Raw genomic sequence first — 8,815 nt, forward strand, 5'->3', positions numbered from 1 at the left:
CATATCTGGCCTTCACCGCCGATTTGGAGTCTGCGGTCGGTCGTGGGTGCTCGGTTGAACGTGTGGAGCCTGCAGGAAGGAGCGTGGTGCGCGCGGGTTCGCGTGACCCTGGGAATTTCTCGCCGTAGTTGGATCTTCCCCGCGGAACCGCATCATCGCGTGGCCAGCGTCGTCGGAGTCGCGATTGCCGGTACGTATCTGTCCCTCGTGATCGTTTTGACTTCCGCATGGTAAATATCGATTCAATTTGAGGCTTAACACCCGGGGAGCACCGATTCCACCTCACCGGAGCTCGACTGGGTGGGGATCGGGGCGGCGCCGCCGTCTCGGTTGGTCGGAGGAAGGTGATCGGCGTGATCCGTTGATTTAGCAGGCAACGGCTGCGATTAGAAGATCATACCCCTTCGTTTGAATAACTCGCGCGACCGTAGATCTTTGATCCGTAGGCTCAGATCGCATCCTGCTTCATTAAATCGCGACCGTCGATCGTGGATCGTGTGGACACGCTCGTGTAACCGTTTACCGCGGCCGGGATCTAATCCTCACCGTCCGTTTTGGATCGTGTGGCCGAGATTGCAAGATACCTCTTCGGCCTGTCAAATTAACACTTAAGCCCCTGTAGAAAGTAGAAACCAACCCGCCATCCCTCTCCATGTTCCCTGTGCCTTGGACATCTTTCGCCAAGAGCCCTGATCTTTCTGGTAATTGACGCCCAGTCCAGCCAACTCGAAAATCAGAGAAATTAAAATTTTAAATAGATTCTTAATATATAAATTAGTGCTAGAACTTGTAAAATGCATAGAAAAGTCATTTGTAGTCCAAATCACTCCATTCCAGTTCCTAAATTTTTGTAATATTATTATCTACCACTGGAAATCTCTGTTTTGTCATGAAAATAGTAATAAAATTAATATCTTATTTAACCCTATTTTAAGCACATAAAACCTTAGGAAATTCGTATCTCCTCCGTTTTAACTCCGATTTGATCCGTTCAAGTTGCGTTAGTCTCGCAGAAACGCGTAGATCATTATTATTCAGTTTGTACTTATGTTTGGTGTAATGTTAATCTTGTCTATATACTGTTTGTTTGTATTACTACGACTAGCAGTGAGGTCACGTGTCATCTGAAGAGCAAGTTGGTACCTGGAATCTCAAGTCCCAGGCAAGTTGTGCCCTTGATCACTTCTTTTACCCACTCATGTTCTATTTAATCATAATGATCTGCATAGGTTTAACTTTGATGGGACCCAATAGGTCACCTAGTTTGTTTATCCTGAATACCTTGTTTACCCCTGAATCACTTGGGTAGTTCTGCTACTGCTTTATATGGTTTTGGGTTAATATTTCATTATATCTATGTTCCAGTTATGTTGTTATTTCATTTATGTTCATGACAAGATCATTAAATGTTAATTGGAACATAGAGCTTAACTTGAGAAACACGTGCCACCACAAGGGTTTATGGACGCCCTTGGCTGACTAATTAGGAAAGCTAGTGGAGGACTACCTTACCCGAAAGGGGCAAGGGCAGTAGGGGAGTGGTCAGTGTAGGGAGGCCCTCGGGAGGATTTTGCTGCGATGGCGGTCCTGCAAGGGATTCCTGCATTGGAACTTCCCATAAACTGTAGCGGGTTTTCTGAAGCTAGTGGAACTTTGTAAAGGCCTCGTAGTGTTACCCTGCCTCGCCTCCTCGGTAGAGGTGTATGGGAAGTCGCGATCTCTTGGCAGATGGGTAACACGACTTGTGGGTAAAGGGTACCACCTCTGCAGAGTGTAAAACTGGTATACTAGCCGAGCTCACGGTCATGAGCGGCTCAGGACTCTCTGATGATTAAATTATGGAACTTAAACTCAATTTGTCATATGCATTGCATCGCAGGTGATGTTGTTACTTTTGTTCTACTACTTAATTGGGTTGGTATTTACTTATACTTAGTAATTGCTAATAAAATTTTGACCAACTTTAAAAGCAATGCTCAGCTCTAACCATCCTCTTTGGTAAGCCTTACACTTCACGTGAGCTCCCACCTTTGGCGAGTTCATGCACATTATTCCCCACAACTTGTTGAGCGATGAACGTATGTGAGCTCACTCTTGCTGTCTCACACCCCCCACAGGTCAAGAACAGGTACCACAGGATGAGGCGCATGGAGGATGCTGCGATGTGTTCGTGAGAGGTCTAGGTCGTCGTCTCCCAGTCAACTTTGGGTTGCTGGATCGTTTCTTCATATGATGTAATTATTTAATTATTTTTGTACAGAACTCCTGTTATATAGTAAATACGTGACATTCGATCCTGTGCCACTATGCATCATATGTGTGAGACTTGGTCCCAACACACCTGGTGTTTATGTTCGCGCCCGGGTTTTGGACCCCTAAAATCCGGGTGTGACAGAAGTGGTATCAGAGGAATGTTGACTGTAGGACGAAACCTAGATAGAACTGGATAACCCTTATCTACTTATCTTTACTACTCTGATTCTTTCTAAACTTTTCTTAATCCTTTCTCATCTATTTCCGCTTACTCTGATTATTCTTACCTTTTCTTTCTAAAGACAATTGTGGATTTCACACTTTGAAATCCTATGCCTAAAAGTGACCTTTAGGAATAGGAGACCTAATCGTAGAAACAAAAACAAAAATATTTTTTTAATCTCTATGAACTTGAATGTTTGTTCTTATGATACTTGTCTGATTTGGATCTTTGATTGAGTGTGATGAGTTGTGGAGTAATGTCCACAATTACATCTGCATATACATATAAAAAATGTTTATAAAAATAACTAGATAAACTAGATTATTCCCCTAAAAAAAATCTAGTATTTCGTATCTATCTCATCTTATCAGATTCTATCTTACCTTTGGACATTCACCTCATACAACTAGTTACCCTAGTCTTGACATAAAATATCTGGTCAAGCCCTACCAAAGAATCTTCAGTACATAACCAACTATTAGCTTATTCATTCTGCCTACCAAATGATTCCCTTGCAAAACTATCTTACGATATGCTTCTAACTTAGATGGTCAATACCAGGAGGGGTGGTGGAATTGATTTACCTCCTAAACGACACACTCGGCAGATATATAGACAACCCCAGCCACAGCCAGCAGAGATGAATCCTCCTAATCCTCCACCAGGCGGAGTTGACCCACTGATTGCAGCTCAAATGAGGATGATGCAGCAAATGGCTGACACTATGGCAGATATGCGCGCCCAAATGCAGCAAGAACGCCAGGAAATGCGCCAGGAAAGAGAGGATGCACGTCGGGAGATGCACCAAGAGCGGGAAGAGATACACCAGGAGAGAAGGGTGCAACAACAGCAGCTGCAACAACAACTTCAACAACAGCAGCAACAGCAACAGGTGCCATTGCCTCCACCTCCACCTCCACCACCAGTTCCACCCCGAGATAAGCATCGGGAATTCATGAGCCATAAACCACCAACCTTCTCCAACTCCACGGATCCACTACAAGCTGATGACTGGCTAAAGTCTATAGAGAAGATGCTCAACATAGCTCAGTGCTCGGACCGAGAGAAAGTACTCTACGCATCAGGTCGTCTCGCTGGTCCTGCTGCAGATTGGTGGGATGCGTACTACGCTGCTCATGCTGCTGTCGATACAATTACCTGGGCAGAATTCTCCACACAATTCAGGAATTACCATATTCCTGCTGGACTCATGAAGATTAAGAGAAAGGAGTTTCTCTCCCTCAAGCAAGGAAGTATGTCCGTGAGTGAATATAGGGACAAATTCATCCAGTTATCTCGATATGCTCCTAGAGATGTTGAGGATGATGAGCAAAAGCAGGAGCTTTTTCTGGACGGTTTGATTGGACCCTTGCAATATCAACTGGTATCGCACACATTCCCATCCTTCCAAAGGCTACTTGACAAAGCTATTGCTGTAGAAAACAAGAGGAGTATATTTGGAGAGAAAAGAAAGGCTGCTAACCAAGGGCAGGCTGGAAGTAGTTCCCGTCCTCGCTATACTACCACTCCAAGTACACCAGCTAGTGGCAGTTCTGGACAACAAACTCAACAGGCACCAACTGCTCCTCCAAAAGCAAGCACCCCCGCAGGACCTGTTGCTCCCAACACATCCACCAACAGGGCATGCTTCAAATGTGGACAACCGGGACACTACGCCAACTACTGTCCCAACAGGGCTGCCTACACTACACCAGCTCCAATGAAACAAGGTCAGGCCTCGGCAGGAAAGAGTCAGCCCCTATCTGTCAACCGAGGACAAGCCTATCATGCAGAAGTAGAAGCTGAACCAGGTGAACTGGAAATTCAAGAAGAAGGGCCAGTGGAAGAGGAAATAGTCGGTGAAGAGGTCAATGAACAACAAGAATAGAGATAAACATAAACATAGATATATATTTTACTATTTGTAAGGCCTAAATATTAGTTTAGCTAGTAGAAGTATTTTACCCTTTTAGTAATAATAATAAGGTCTGTTGACCCTATGTGTTGCTAATGAGTTATGCATCATGCTCAGATTTCTTTGTTTGTGCATATGTTCTAAGATAAAATGAGTATATACCCTCTCCTTACAAATCTCGAGGACGAGATTTTTTTTAGGGGGGGTAGGATTTGTAACACCTCAAAATCTCATTTTGAGAATTATGTATTTTTTTTTCTTTTCATCTTGAATTAGATTCTTTTTTTCACATAACTTTTGAAGTTACATCTCCTAAAACAAAAGTTTTATAGTAAAGATTCAATAAAAAGATTCTTCTATAAATTATTCTTTGATTAAGTTGATAAGTATTATAAGGATAAATATTAGAGCTTTACTTAATAGAGATTATACAAAAAAAACATATATATATCTTTAAAATAATTAGGTGGAGTAACATATCCAAAAGTATGTACTTATGTAAGATAATAAACAAACAAATAAATAAAATAGTACTTCATCACATGTTGGATTTGGATTGTGCTTGTTATTTTGAAGATTAAATGTGAAACAAGAGTCAAATTTGAATTTGAAAATCTCAAATAAATAGAGATAGGAATAAAACAAAAATTCAAATGAAAAAAATAGAAAAAGAGAAAGATGAATCGCTACCTGGGCCGAGGTCCTTGTTTTCGGCCCATTCCTAGCCTAAACCCTGCGTAGCCCACCCTCCCATTTCATCCGCGCGGGCCCAACGATACTCTCTTTTTCCCCCTGCACTCGGCTTGGGCCAATGTGGGCTCATTTTCCTCAGCCGCATGGTCCATCTGCAAGCTCAGCCGCACCTATCTAACTATCCCCGTGGGACCTTCTTGTCAGAGTTATCGTCTTCAACAGATTGGGGGCGGAATCCGTGGCCGGGGATGTAGCGACCCAACACGTGCTCGGCTAAATCGCTAGCGCGCATGCCGCGATACTCGCGGGTCGTCGCGGATCGTTGGGGGCCGGCGCGTCTCCCTATATAATCCTGGCCTCACCGCCTCGTCGTTCCATCCAAGCGGGTCGTCGAACAGAGAAGGATCCGCGCCCCCCATATCTGGCCTTCACCGCCGATTTGGAGTCTGCGGTCGGTCGTGGGTGCTCGGTTGAACGTGTGGAGCCTGCAGGAAGGAGCGTGGTGCGCGCGGGTTCGCGTGACCCTGGGAATTTCTCGCCGTGGTTGGATCTTCCCCGCGGAACCGCATCATCGCGTGGCCAGCGTCGTCGGAGTCGCGATTGCCGGTACGTATCTGTCCCTCGTGATCGTTTTGACTTCCGCATGGTAAATATCGATTCAATTTGAGGCTTAACACCCGGGGAGCACCGATTCCACCTCACCGGAGCTCGACTGGGTGGGGATCGGGGCGGCGCCGCCGTCTCGGTTGGTCGGAGGAAGGTGATCGGCGTGATCCGTTGATTTAGCAGGCAACGGCTGCGATTAGAAGATCATACCCCTTCGTTTGAATAACTCGCGCGACCGTAGATCTTTGATCCGTAGGCTCAGATCGCATCCTGCTTCATTAAATCGCGACCGTCGATCGTGGATCGTGTGGACACGCTCGTGTAACCGTTTACCGCGGCCGGGATCTAATCCTCACCGTCCGTTTTGGATCGTGCGGCCGAGATTGCAAGATACCTCTTCGGCCTGTCAAATTAACACTTAAGCCCCTGTAGAAAGTAGAAACCAACCCGCCATCCCTCTCCATGTTCCCTGTGCCTTGGACATCTTTCGCCAAGAGCCCTGATCTTTCTGGTAATTGACGCCCAGTCCAGCCAACTCGAAAATCAGAGAAATTAAAATTTTAAATAGATTCTTAATATATAAATTAGTGCTAGAACTTGTAAAATGCATAGAAAAGTCATTTGTAGTCCAAATCACTCCATTCCAGTTCCTAAATTTTTGTAATATTATTATCTACCACTGGAAATCTCTGTTTTGTCATGAAAATAGTAATAAAATTAATATCTTATTTAACCCTATTTTAAGCACATAAAACCTTAGGAAATTCGTATCTCCTCCGTTTTAACTCCGATTTGATCCGTTCAAGTTGCGTTAGTCTCGCAGAAACGCGTAGATCATTATTATTCAGTTTGTACTTATGTTTGGTGTAATGTTAATCTTGTCTATATACTGTTTGTTTGTATTACTACGACTAGCAGTGAGGTCACGTGTCATCTGAAGAGCAAGTTGGTACCTGGAATCTCAAGTCCCAGGCAAGTTGTGCCCTTGATCACTTCTTTTACCCACTCATGTTCTATTTAATCATAATGATCTGCATAGGTTTAACTTTGATGGGACCCAATAGGTCACCTAGTTTGTTTATCCTGAATACCTTGTTTACCCCTGAATCACTTGGGTAGTTCTGCTACTGCTTTATATGGTTTTGGGTTAATATTTCATTATATCTATGTTCCAGTTATGTTGTTATTTCATTTATGTTCATGACAAGATCATTAAATGTTAATTGGAACATAGAGCTTAACTTGAGAAACACGTGCCACCACAAGGGTTTATGGACGCCCTTGGCTGACTAATTAGGAAAGCTAGTGGAGGACTACCTTACCCGAAAGGGGCAAGGGCAGTAGGGGAGTGGTCAGTGTAGGGAGGCCCTCGGGAGGATTTTGCTGCGATGGCGGTCCTGCAAGGGATTCCTGCATTGGAACTTCCCATAAACTGTAGCGGGTTTTCTGAAGCTAGTGGAACTTTGTAAAGGCCTCGTAGTGTTACCCTGCCTCGCCTCCTCGGTAGAGGTGTATGGGAAGTCGCGATCTCTTGGCAGATGGGTAACACGACTTGTGGGTAAAGGGTACCACCTCTGCAGAGTGTAAAACTGGTATACTAGCCGAGCTCACGGTCATGAGCGGCTCAGGACTCTCTGATGATTAAATTATGGAACTTAAACTCAATTTGTCATATGCATTGCATCGCAGGTGATGTTGTTACTTTTGTTCTACTACTTAATTGGGTTGGTATTTACTTATACTTAGTAATTGCTAATAAAATTTTGACCAACTTTAAAAGCAATGCTCAGCTCTAACCATCCTCTTTGGTAAGCCTTACACTTCACGTGAGCTCCCACCTTTGGCGAGTTCATGCACATTATTCCCCACAACTTGTTGAGCGATGAACGTATGTGAGCTCACTCTTGCTGTCTCACACCCCCCACAGGTCAAGAACAGGTACCACAGGATGAGGCGCATGGAGGATGCTGCGATGTGTTCGTGAGAGGTCTAGGTCGTCGTCTCCCAGTCAACTTTGGGTTGCTGGATCGTTTCTTCATATGATGTAATTATTTAATTATTTTTGTACAGAACTCCTGTTATATAGTAAATACGTGACATTCGATCCTGTGCCACTATGCATCATTTGTGTGAGACTTGGTCCCAACACACCTGGTGTTTATGTTCGCGCCCGGGTTTTGGACCCCTAAAATCCGGGTGTGACATTACAAATCGGCCGTAGACCTCTCTATTTATAGAGGAGGGGGGCTGGACCCTTTACACAACTGATTCCGAGCTAATCCCGCGAATATAGCTAACAACCGTAGCACAAAACTCGGAACCCTAATCTGTTCTGCGCACGCGCGGACCGTCCGGCCCACAGGCGCAGACCGTCCGGACCGCGGACCGTCCGGCCTCAGGGCCGGACAGTCCGCCGCTCAATTCTGGTTCGAACATATGCCCCCCTGCCTTTTGGTGGAGCTGGGCGAACCAAAAGCAACTAACTCGATGTGATTACATCGGTTTTCTTAGGCATCTTGCCACATACTAGGATGGTATTGTTTGAGGAAACGCCCATTCAAAGCCTTAGGTAAATCCTTGCCTTGTAATGTTTGTAGTAAATAAGCGTTACCAGACATCACCTGTTTCACTTTATAAGGACCCTCCCAGCTTGGCGACCATTTCCCGAACTTTCGGTCTTTATTCCTCAGAGGTAGAATGGTCTTCCACACCAAGTCTCCTACTTGGAATGATTTTGCTTTGACCTTCTTATTGTAGGCCCTGGCTACCATGATCTTGTCCTTTTCTATTGCTCCCAAAGCTATCATCCTCTTGTCGGTCACCTCATCAATATTATCCATCATTGAATTATAATAATCAGTAGCAGTTAGATCATTTTGTCTGGCAAACCTGACAGCATTCAAACTTATTTCCACAGGTAACACTGCTTCCTGCCCATAGACAAGCTCAAAAGGAGATACTTTAGTAGCACTATGTTTAGATATTCTATGAGCCCATAAAGCTTCAGACAAAATCTTATGCCAATGTTTAGGATTATCAGATACCTTCTTCTTTATCAAATTAATCAACGTCCTATTACTAGACTCGGCCTGTCCATTGGCCTGAGCATAATATGGAGACGAATT

Source organism: Zea mays, chromosome 6 (assembly GCF_902167145.1).
Source record: "Zea mays cultivar B73 chromosome 6, Zm-B73-REFERENCE-NAM-5.0, whole genome shotgun sequence".
NCBI lineage: Eukaryota > Viridiplantae > Streptophyta > Magnoliopsida > Poales > Poaceae > Zea > Zea mays.